Here is a 12,527-nt window from a genome sequence, read left to right as displayed (position 1 = left end):
CGCTCCCACTGTGCCCCATTAATCGCTGCCACTGTGCCCCATCAATCGCTGCCACTGTGCCCCATCAATCGCTCCCACTATGTGCCCCATCAATTGCTGCCACTATGTGCCCCATCAATTGCTGCCACTATGTGCCCCATCAATTGCTGCCACTGTGCCCCCTCAATCGCAGCCACCGTGCCCCATCAATCGCTCCCACTGTGCCCCATCAAATCGTAGCCACTGTGCCCATCAATTGCTCCCACTGTGCCCCATATCAAATGCTGCCAGTGTGCCCCCCCCCCCCCCGCTATCACACCGTCTGCACTTACCTGTCTTGGCGGGACAGCTCCTCGATGTCTTCTCCCGTCCACTCTTCCCGTCCTCTGCTATTATTGGATGCCTGGCGTCCAATCACATTGCCTGTCGTTTCAACCAATGAGGTGATGGGTAACAGATCCGGGCACCTGATTGGCGGAGAGGTGGTTTAGTGTTAGGAAAGCGAATATTCGTTCACTTTTCTAACACAGTTGAGTGACCTGCAAGCGCCCAGCATGGCGCTCGCAGGTCACTTTTTTTGATCCCTATTAGAGCCTATGGCTTTATTCAGGTGCTTCAGAAGCACCCCCCCGCCGCTGTAATTCAGGTGCCTTACCTATCTATGGCCGGGCGCCTAAATAGGGGGTGGCAGCGGCGGCCATAGATAGAGTCATACAGTGCATGAATCTATCTATTGGTGCTAGACGGGGTGGCAGGAGAGAGGGGGGCGGCGCCTGTGTGCTACTAATCTGAATACGTTCCCATACAATCAATCCCAATATACTGAAAACATTGAGGTAGCGATGCCGCTCCAAGCGTGTTGGTGTCTCTAATAGCCACCCTCCCCACTCACGACTTCAGGTGCAGGCTCTGCATTCTTGTACAAAATTGAAGGAAACAGCTGAATGGCCACACTCGGAACAACACCTTTTATTCGTTGCAAAAACAATGCAGAAGATCAAAAATCTCTTACATCATAGTGTTGAAAAGATACAGACACGCTAACGCGTTTCACATCAGTATAGATGCTTAATCATAGCTGGTGACCATAATCAGACTGAAAATATGTATGGTGAAATAAAACCAATTAGGGCGATAGACAACCCCCAGAAACTCTGCCCATATCTAATCAGACTAAAGTGGAAACCAAATGTGTACAGGAAAATGGGCAGCACGAAAAAACCCCAAAAGAGCCAAAAGGATTAAGACCTCTGAAAGAATGATCCAACATTAATATATACTTAGTAAAGTCAGAACAGAACTGGGTCACTGTGTTGGCATGCTGTGACTGTCCCATAGCAGATAATATTGCTAACAAAGTTCTAATATACAGTGCCTTGCGAAAATATTCGGCCCCCTTGAATTTTTCAACCTTTTGCCACATTTCAGGCTTCAAACATAAAGATATAACATTTTTATTTTTTGTGAAGAATCACCAACAAGTGGGACACAATTGTGAAGTGGAACGAAATCTATTGGATAATTTAAACTTTTTTAGCAAATAAAAAACTGAAAAGTGGTGCGTGCAAAATTATTTAGCCCCTTTACTTTCAGTGCAGCAAACTCACTCCAGAAGTTCAGCGAGGATCTCTGAATGATCCAATGTTGTCCTAAATGACTGATGGTGATAAATAGAATCCACCTGTGTGTAATCAAGTCTCTGTATAAATGCCCCTGCTCTGTGATAGTCTCAGGGTTCTGTTGAAAGCACAGAGAGCATCATGAAGACCAAGGAACACACCAGGCAGGTCCGTAATACTGTTGTGGAGAAGTTTAAAGCCGGATTTGGATACAAAAAGATTTCCCAAGCTTTAAACATCCCAAGGAGCACTGTGCAAGCGATCATTTTGAAATGGAAGGAGTATCAGACCACTGCAAATCTACCAAGACCTGGCCGTCCCTCTAAACTTTCAGCTCAGACAAGGAGAAGACTGATCAGAGATGCAGCCAAGAGGCCCATGATCACTCTGGATGAACTGCAGAGAACTACAGCTGAGGTGGGAGAGTCTGTCCATAGGACAACAATCAGTCGTACACTGCACAAATCTGCCCTTTATGGAAGAGTGGCAAGAAGAAAGCCATTTCTCAAAGATATCCATAAAAAGTCTTGTCTAAAGTTTGCCACAAGCCACCTGGGAGACACACCAAACATGTGGAAGAAGGTGCTCTGGTCAGATGAAACCAATATCCAACTTTTTGCCCACAATGCAAAACGATATGTTTGGCGTAAAAGCAACACAGCTCATCACCCTCAACACACCATCCCCACTGTCACACATGGTGGTGGCAGCATCATGGTTTGGGCCTGCTTTTCTTCAGCAGGCAAAGGGAAGATGGTTAAAATTGAGGGGAAGATGGATGCAGCCAAATACAGGACCATTCTGGATGAAAACCTGTTGGAGTCTGCAAAAGACCTGAAACTGAGACGGAGATTTATCTTCCAACAAGACAATGATCCCAAACATACAGCAAAATCTACAAAGGAATGGTTCACAAATAAACGTATCCAGGTGTTAGAATGGCCAAGTCAAAGTCCAGACCTGAATCCAATCGAGAATCTGTGGAAAGAGCTGAAAACTGCTGTTCACAAACGCTCTCCATCCAACCTCACTGAGCTCCAGCTGTTTTGCAAGGAAGAATGGGCAAGAATTTCAGTCTCTCGATGTGCAAAACTGATAGAGACACCCCAAGCGACTCGCAGCTGTAATCGCAGCAAAAGGTGGCTCTACAAAGTATTAACGCAAGGGGGCCGAATCATTTTGCACGCCCCACTTTTCATTTTTTTATTAGTTAAAAAAGTTTCAAAAATCCAATAGATATCGTTCCACTTCACAATTGTGTCCCACTTGTTGGTGATTCTTCACAAAAAATAAAAATGTTATATCTTTATGTTTGAAGCCTGAAATGTGGCAAAAGGTTGAAAAGTTCAAGGGGGCCGAATACTTTCGCAAGGCACTGTAGATACAATACACAGTATAAAAACATGAACAATTCATGAAATATATCTGCACGTGGTATAATAACCCCAGGCCAGGTTATGCCCCAGGGCACTGTGATAGAGCGCCCGCACCTGTTGGACAGATATGGATTACCGCAGTGGATGTGTTTCTGCTATCTACAGCTGAGACACGTGGCTAGGGCCAAGGTTCCTGAAACTCCTCGCCTTCAGGCTGATCCCATAGAAGAACTTCTGGCCCCCGGGAGACCTTACTAAGCCCCTCTCTACCCTATATGGAGCACGCCTGGGCACCGACTCCCCTAAATTAGAGGGACTTTGGGTTGCCTGGCAGGGGGATATTCCCTCACTGGCCAGGGTGAGCAAGAGACCCTTGCCTTGTATATTACCCCAAACTGGTTATCTCCTCCAACGATAAACTCATGCAGGTTAAATTCCTACATGGGATCTACCACACACCCCAAAAGCTCCACAGAATATTCCCAGACAGAGACCCCTAGATGTAGACTATAACCGGGCTCTTTCTTTCATATGTTTTGGGAATGCCCTATTGTCTCCACCTACTGGTCAAAGATATTTGCCATAATAAACTCAAGACTACAACAGTCCCTCCCAGTGAGTCCTGAACTGGCCCTGCTGGGGGTCCATGAGGATGCCCAATGCTCCCATCATTCAAAACTACTAATCTCCTACCCATTATTCTATGCAAAAAAACGAGATTCTACTAAAATGGATGTCATCTACCCCTTCATCTCTCTCCTGCTGGGAGGCACAGATTGATGGGGCTTTGCCCATGTATAGAATGACTTACATTAACCGGGGATGTTGGTGGAAATATGATAAAGTTTGGGCCCCCCTGGACCTCTAGCTAAATATATATCTATTGAAACACTCTGTATACTGTATGGCAGTGGAGTCGCTGGGGGGGGGGGGCTTTTGGGGCTATAGCCCTGAATCTGGGGCCCATAGCCCAGCGTCTCTGCAGGGGTCCCCAAGGGGAGAGGGCTCTCTGGGGACCCTAATATAAGGGGGTCCTCTCTGGGGACCCTAATGTAAAGGGGGCTCTCTGGGGACCCTAATATAAGGGGGTCCTCTCTGGGGACCCTAATGTAAGTGGGGGGCTCTCTGGGGACCCTAATGTAAGTGGGGGGCTCTCTGGGGACCCTAATGTAAGTGGGGGGCTCTCTGGGGACCCTAATGTAAGTGGGGGGCTCTCTGGGGATATATATACACACACACACACACACGCGTATGTACGTATATTATATACATGTATATGCCCGCCCAAGTGTATGGCTTTCTTTACTACACTGCTATGGGCTCTAGCCCCAGATCTTTTGTAGACTTAGCAATGCCCCTGCTGTATGGGATACGATACTCAATGTTAAATGTTGCCTGGTGATACCCGGATTCCCTGGATGAGGTCTCTGACTACTGTTTGGAGTAACTATACATGTCGTTTAAAGAGGAGGTCCGCCGTTTTTTTTTGTTTTTTTTTTAAGTCAGCAACTACAAACACTGTAGCGGTTGACTTTTAATAAGAACACTTACTTACCTATCCAGCGAGCCCGCAAAGATGCCCCCCCCCCCCCCCCCCCGAGGCCGATTAGTCCATCGGATCGGGTGCCAACGCCGCCATCCTAACTAAGGGAAACAGGCAGTGGAGTCTTGTGGCTTCACTACCGTTTCCTACTGCGCATGCACTTGCATTCACTTTGCCATTCACTTTGTGAATGGCCCCGTTTTCTGCAACACACACATGTCCCAAAAGGCAACGGGGCCGCTCTCCGGAGAGGAGGAACTGAAGAAACAGCGCTGTGGAATAGGAACAGGCAGATTAGGAAGACTTCCTAGCCCAGGGATTTCTGGTAAGTAAAAAAATATTTTTGAAATGTTTTTTTTTTTTTTAACCACTTGCTTACTGGGCACTTAAACCCCCCTCAGTCCCAGACCAATTTTCAGCTTTCAGCGCTGATGCACTTTGAATGACAATTGCGCGGTCATACAACACTGTACCCAAATGAAATTTTTATCATTTTTTTCCCACAAATAGAGCTTTCTTTTGGTGGTATTTAGTTACAGCTCGGAGTTTTATTTTTTGCTAAACAAACAAAAAAAGATGCAAAAAAAAAAAAAAATCATGTTTTAATAGTTTGTTATAAAATTTTGCAAACGGGTAATTTTTCTCCTTCATTGAAGTGCGCTGATTAGGCGGCACTGATAGGCTGCATTGGTGGGCACTGATGGGCTGCATTGGTGGGCACTGATGGGCTGCATTGGTGGGCACTGATGGGCTGCACTGGTGGGCACTGATAGGCATAGTTAAGGCGGCACTAATAGGCACAGATAAGGCGGCACCGATGGGCACAGATAAGGCGGCACTGATGGGCAAAGATGGGCACAGATAAGATGGCACGGATGGGTGGCACGGATAAGTGGCACGGATGGGTGGCACGGATAGGTACCACAGATAGATGGGACTGATGGGCACTGATAGGTGGCACTGATAGGTGGCTCTGATAGGTGGCACTGCTGGGCACTGATGGGCGGCACTGCTGGGCACTGATGGGCGGCACTGCTGGGCACTGATGGGCGGCACTGGGGTGCAGCACCTTTGAGGCAGATTTTGGGTGGCACTGTGGGTGGCACTGCTGGGTGGCACTGTGGGTGGCACTGTGGGCACTGCTGGGTGGCACTGTGGGCACTGCTGGGTGGCACTGTGGGCACTATGGGCACTGCTGGGTGGCACTGACAGGGGGGCACTTACTTTATTTCAGGATGGCACTGCGGGTGGCAGGTGGGCACTGGCAGGGGGCAGGTGTCCGTTTAAATTGCTGGCCGTGATCGGGACTGATGTCCCGAACACGGCCGCCGGCGATCGGCTTTTTTTTTTTCTCCTCGCGCTGTCAGCGCGAGGAGGAATACTAGCCGATTACCGGCTCCGTTTTATCACATGATCAGCTGTCATTGGCTGACAGCTGATCACGTGATAAGGGGTCGGGATCGACCCCTTACACGGATCGGTGATCAGGCGAGTCTCACGGACTCGCCGATCACAGAGCACGCCGCGCGCGCCCCTCAGGGGGCGCGCAGGCCGCTCGTAACCGGGACTACGTCAATAGACGTAGTCCCGGAAATGTGGGTCCGCGCTATTGCCGTCATTTTGCAATAGCGCGGTACCCAAGTGGTTAAAGAATATTAATGACATTTTTTATTTTAACTTGTTCTATGTTTCTGTATTAGCACATGTAGGTCTCTTGAAGTGTGCTGTACTACATTGTTGGATATACTGTATACTATTCTTCATGACAACAATGAAGCACCTTTGTTTTGTTTAAAAAATAAAAATAAAAAATAAAATAAAAAAAGATATATTATTACTATTATTATTATTATTATACAGGTTTTATATAGCGCCAACAGTTTGCACAGCACTTTACAACACAAGGGCAAACAGTACAGTTAAATTACAAGTTGGTACTAGAGGATTCAGAGGGCCCCGCTCGTTAGAGCTTACAATCTAAAAAGGAAGGGTCATTCGATACAAAAGGTAATAGCTATGGGGGGGGGGGGGGATGAGCTGATGGAGGAAGTAAAACAGTGGATTAGTTAAAAGCAGGATAGGCTTCTTTGAAGAGAAGGGTTTTCAGGGATCGTCTAAAGATGGATAGATTAGGGGACAGTCGGACAGATTGGGGTAGGGAGTTCCAAAGGATGGGAGAAGCTCTGGAGAAATCCTGGAGGTGAGCATGGGGGGAGGTCTCTCGATCTATCGATAGATATATCTGCACGGTTGAGTGCAATCAAACATACCACGGACAATAGTAGAGAGAGACGATCACTACCAGAGAACCGAAGTTGACTAATGTAAGACACGGTTATAAAACATTAAGTGGTAATCAATGTTCTATCCGAGGCATAATACTGTGTCGGACGTAAGTGAAGAAAATATAAATGAAACATAAGCAAAAATCCATATAATATATAATACTCAAAACCTTCTCATACTTTACAATCAATACATTCCAATATACTGAATCCATTCCCATACAATCAATACATTCCAATATATTCAACCCATTCCAATACATTCAATACATTTCAATATACTCAATACATCCCCATACATTCAATCCATTCCCAATGCAATCAATACAGCCTCATATAATCAATACATTCCCATACAATCAATACATTCCAATATACTTAATACCTTCCTATACAATCAATACATTTCAAAACAATTTCTACTTTCAGCTACAATGTTTCTTCTACCAGAAAATCTTTGTGAGAATTCCCAGAAATGTATCATCAGATCTACACACAGCATTTTTTTTATAACACAGTGACTGTGTCCTTCACCCAACATTCCCCGCAGGAGAATCCACCACCAATATACACCACATTCCCAGCTTCAATAATACGCCTCAATGGTGTCTTCTGATGGGCTCACACAATGTACACGAATCCATACATACAGGATAAGAACAGATACCGAGAATTACACCCGACATACAGGACAAGAGAAGTAGTACTGTGCAGAGCCCATACATACAGAATAAGCACAGATACCGAGAATTACACCCGACATACAGGACAAGAGAAGTAGTACTGTGCAGAGTCCATACATACAGAATAAGCACAGATACTGAGAATTACACCCGACATACAGGACAAGAGAAGTGGTATTGTGCAGAGTCCATACATACAGAATAAGAACGATACCGAGAATTACACCCGACATACAGGACAAGAGAAGTAGTACTGTGCAGAGCCCATACATACAGAATAAGCACAGATACCGAGAATTACACCCGACATACAGGACAAGAGTAGTATTGTGCAGAGTTCATACATACAGAATAAGCACAGATACTGAGAATTACACCCGACATACAGGACAAGAGAAGTGGTATTGTGCAGAGTCCATACATACAGAATAAGAACGATACCGAGAATTACACCCGACATACAGGACAAGAGAAGTAGTACTGTGCAGAGCCCATACATACAGAATAAGCACAGATACCGAGAATTACACCCGACATACAGAACAAGAGAAGTAGTACTGTGCAGAGTCCATACATACAGAATAAGAACGATACCGAGAATTACACCAGGCATACAGGTGATTGGTGTCCGGTGACCCCGGCTCAGTGATTGGTGTTCGATGACCCCGGCTCAGTGATTGGTGTCCGGTGATCCCGGTTCAGTGATTGCTGTCCGGTGATCCCGGTTCAGTGATTGGTGTCCGGTGACCCCGGCTCAGTGATTGGTGTCCGGTGATCCCGGTTCAGTGATTGGTGTTCGGTGACCCCGGCTCAGTGATTGGTGTTCGGTGACCCCGGCTCAGTGATTGGTGTCCGGTGACCCCGGCTCGTGGGATGGATGGTCTCACCCGGTGGAGATCACATTGTACACAGTGATTGGAGAGGAAGGGGCGGCCGGCCTGGAGGAAGTACTCATCTCTCCTGATGCAGGAGGATCCCTCCATGTGCAGAGGATGGGGGACTCACATTACACTCACCTCCCCCTCCCCCTCATATACCTTCCCACTTAACTCTTTCTTTGCCCCCCCCATCTAATCCGTATAGTGTGTGTATACAGTATGGATATATAAAATGATTGTGAATATTATTATACAGAATTTTTATAGAGCCAACAGTTCCAATGAAGGCAGACAGTAGTTAGAATACAATTCAATAGACGAGACATCAGAAGGTTATTATGTTGCTATTTTGTTACAATATATAATAGAATAGAAACATTGTATATATATTTGTAAACACACAGACACTAATTTATAAACATCTTCTTCCTGTTGTGTGTTATTAGCTTCTTATACATTGTCTTCCTGTCCTTAGAATTAGATTATTTATCACTTTACTGTATTTATAGAGGAATTTCCCCCTTTCCATATACAGATATTTATTTAACCCCTTCCCACCCAGCCAATAGAAAAATGACAGCCGGGCGGTGGCAACCTGACACTCACTGAGACTCTTGCAACCACTTAATGTTGTCTCAGCAAACCTGACTGAGACCCTTGCAACCACGCAATATCGTCTCAGCAAACCAGACTGAGACCCTTGCGACCACGCAATATCATCTCAGCAAATCAGACTGAGACCCTTGCAACCACGCAATATCATCTCAGCAAACCAGACTGAGACCCTTGCAACCACGCAATATCATCTCAGCAAACCAGACTGAGACCCTTGCAACCACGCAATATCGTCTCAGCAAACCAGACTGAGACCCTTGCAACCACACAATATCATCTCAGCAAACCTGACTGAGACCCTTGCAACCACGCAATATCTCAGCAAACCAGACTGAGACCCTTGCAACCACGCAATATCATCTCAGCAAACCAGACTGAGACCCTTGCAACCACGCAATATCGTCTCAGCAAACCAGACTGAGACCCTTGCAACCACGCAATATCGTCTCAGCAAACCAGACTGAGAAGATTGCAACCACGCAATATCATCTCAGCAAACCAGACTGAGACCCTTGCAACCACGCAATATCGTCTCAGCAAACCTGACTGAGACCCTTGCAACCACGCAATATCTCAGCTAACCTGACTGAGACCCTTGCAACCATGCAATATCATCTCAGCAAACCTGACTGAGACCCTTGCGACCACGTAATATCATCTCAGCAAACCAGACTGAGACCCTTGTGACCACGCAATATCATCTCAGCAAACCAGACTGAGACCCTTGCGACCACGCAATGTTGTCTCAGCAAACCAGACTGAGACCCTTGCAACCATGCAATATCTCAGCAAACCAGACTGAGACCCTTGCAACCACGCAATATCTCAGCAAACCTGGCTGAGACCCTTGCAACCACGCAATATCGTCTCAGCAAACCAGACTGAGACCCTTGCGACCACGCAATATCATCTCAGCAAACCTGACTGAGACCCTTGCAACCACGCAATATCTCAGCAAACCAGACTGAGACCCTTGCAACCACGCAATATCATCTCAGCAAACCTGACTGAGACCCTTGCGACCATGCAATATCATCTCAGCAAACCAGACTGAGACCCTTGCGACCACGCAATGTTGTCTCAGCAAACCAGACTGAGACCCTTGCAACCACGCAATATCTCAGCAAACCAGACTGAGACCCTTGCAACCACGCAACATCTCAGCAAACCAGACTGAGACCCTTGCAACCACGCAATATCGTCTCAGCAAACCAGACTGAGACCCTTGCGACCACGCAAAAATAATCTCAGCAAACCAGACTGAGACCCTTGCGACCACGCAATGTTGTCTCAGCAAACCAGACTGAGACCCTTGCAACCACGCAATATCTCAGCAAACCAGACTGAGACCCTTGCAACCACGCAACATCTCAGCAAACCAGACTGAGACCCTTGCAACCACGCAACATCTCAGCAAACCAGACTGAGACCCTTGCAACCACACAATATCATCTCAGCAAACCTGACTGAGACCCTTGCAACCACGCAATATCTCAGCAAACCTGACTGAGACCCTTGCAACCATGCAATATCATCTCAGCAAACCTGACTGAGACCCTTGCGACCACGCAATATCATCTCAGCAAACCTGACTGAGACCCTTGCGACCACGCAATATCATCTCAGCAAACCTGACTGAGACCCTTGCGACCACGCAATATCATCTCAGCAAACCTGACTGAGACCCTTGCGACCACGCAATATCATCTCAGCAAACCTGACTGAGACCCTTGCAACCACGCAATATCTCAGCAAACCAGACTGAGACCCTTGCAACCACGCAATATCATCTCAGCAAACCTGACTGAGACCCTTGCAACCACGCAATATCTCAGCAAACCAGACTGAGACCCTTGCAACCACGCAATATCTCAGCAAACCAGACTGAGACCCTTGCAACCATGCAATATCATCTCAGCAAACCTGGCTGAGACCCTTGCAACCACGCAATATCGTCTCAGCAAACCAGACTGAGACCCTTGCAACCACACAATATCATCTCAGCAAACCTGACTGAGACCCTTGCGACCACACAATATTGTCTCAGCAAACCAGACTGAGACCCTTGCAACCACGCAATATCGTCTCAGCGTGCCCCTGGAAGACGTCAGTTGTGACGAAACGGCGTAGGGAGGAGTGGCGTATTGACGTCATCGCGTTCCACGCTGAACCCGGAAGCAACGGGCAGCGTTCACGAAGCCGGCCGGCAATATTGTTACTTGTTATACAGCGACCTATTTTCCTAATTGGATGTAAGTACAATCTTTTATTTATTTATTAAACCTAAGAATTTATTACACTATGGCGACCCTTCTTGTTTCTGTATGTACCGGGCAATGAGTGGTGTAGCCGTATGATCAGTCCAAACGCCTGAACAGAGCTGTATCCTCCTGGTGGTCCATGTGCAGAAGGAGTGTTTTCTTATGTGTGGCCATATCTGGTCTCTGTGATGGGACCAGTCTAGCTGGTAAGCGGCAGTGATATTGGTGGTGGAGTTCTGTTTTCTGCATCTTTGAGGACACCCTTTTCCCTTTACCGGTGTGGTGTGTTTCACGGTGGGAACTACAATCAAAGAGGATCTATTATTTTTTTCTATATGAAATGAACTCTTTTTTGTGTAGATGGTGATATGGAAAATTAATATAATTAATATTTTATTCTTTTTGGAACTATTTTTTGAATATACACATTCTTTTAATTAGAGTTGGTATAATATTGTTTTTTTAGCACTTTATTTTTCACAAATAATTTTTGGATCATTCTCAGCGCAGCTTTTTTGAAAATTAACTAGGATTTGGTTTGTGGGTATCTCACATAATAAGTTGCTGCTACATTCACGATATAAATTTATTTTTTCATATATATTTTTATTTATCACTAATTTATTGAAGAATAGCGCTGTACTTTTTGGGGTTACAAACCTGACTGAGACCCTTGCAACCACGCAATATCTCAGCAAACCTGACTGAGACCCTTGCAACCACGCAATATCATCTCAGCAAACCTGACTGAGACCCTTGCGACCATGCAATATCATCTCAGCAAACCAGACTGAGACCCTTGCGACCACGCAATATCATCTCAGCAAACCAGACTGAGACCCTTGCAACCACGCAATATCATCTCAGCAAACCTGACTGAGACCCTTGCGACCATGCAATATCATCTCAGCAAACCAGACTGAGACCCTTGCGACCACGCAAAAATCATCTCAGCAAACCAGACTGAGACCCTTGCGACCACGCAATGTTGTCTCAGCAAACCAGACTGAGACTCTTGCAACCACGCAATGTTGTCTCAGCAAACCAGACTGAGACCCTTGCAACCACGCAATATCTCAGCAAACCAGACTGAGACCCTTGCAACCACGCAATATCTCAGCAAACCAGACTGAGACCCTTGCAACCACGCAATATCTCAGCAAACCAGACTGAGACCCTTGCAACCACACAATATCATCTCAGCAAACCTGACTGAGACCCTTGCAACCACGCAATATCTCAGCAAACCTGACTGAGACCCTTGCAACCACGCAATATCATCTCAGCA

General features: G+C 46.3%; 1 protein-coding gene across 3 annotated transcripts in view; it reads right to left on the bottom strand.

Annotated features, from left to right (window-relative positions):
- Window positions 1–8,459, bottom strand: part of LOC143995802 (uncharacterized) — a 30,766-nt gene extending 22,307 nt beyond the window's left edge. Inside the window, exon 1 of one of the 3 annotated variants that reach the window (XM_077490515.1) lies at window positions 8,064–8,459. The gene's annotated coding sequence lies outside the window, so the exon portion shown is untranslated. The remainder of the gene's footprint in view (window positions 1–8,063) is intronic. The other 2 variants (XM_077490513.1, XM_077490514.1) reach the window with 2 other exon arrangements.
- Window positions 8,460–12,527: the final 4,068 nt, after the last annotated feature.

This window comes from Lithobates pipiens, unplaced genomic scaffold (genome assembly GCF_037356315.1).
Source record: "Lithobates pipiens isolate NorthernLeopardFrog02 unplaced genomic scaffold, aLitPip1_a1.2 Scaffold_19, whole genome shotgun sequence".
Classification (NCBI taxonomy): domain Eukaryota; kingdom Metazoa; phylum Chordata; class Amphibia; order Anura; family Ranidae; genus Lithobates; species Lithobates pipiens.
This window is presented reverse-complemented; position numbering and strand designations above follow the sequence as displayed.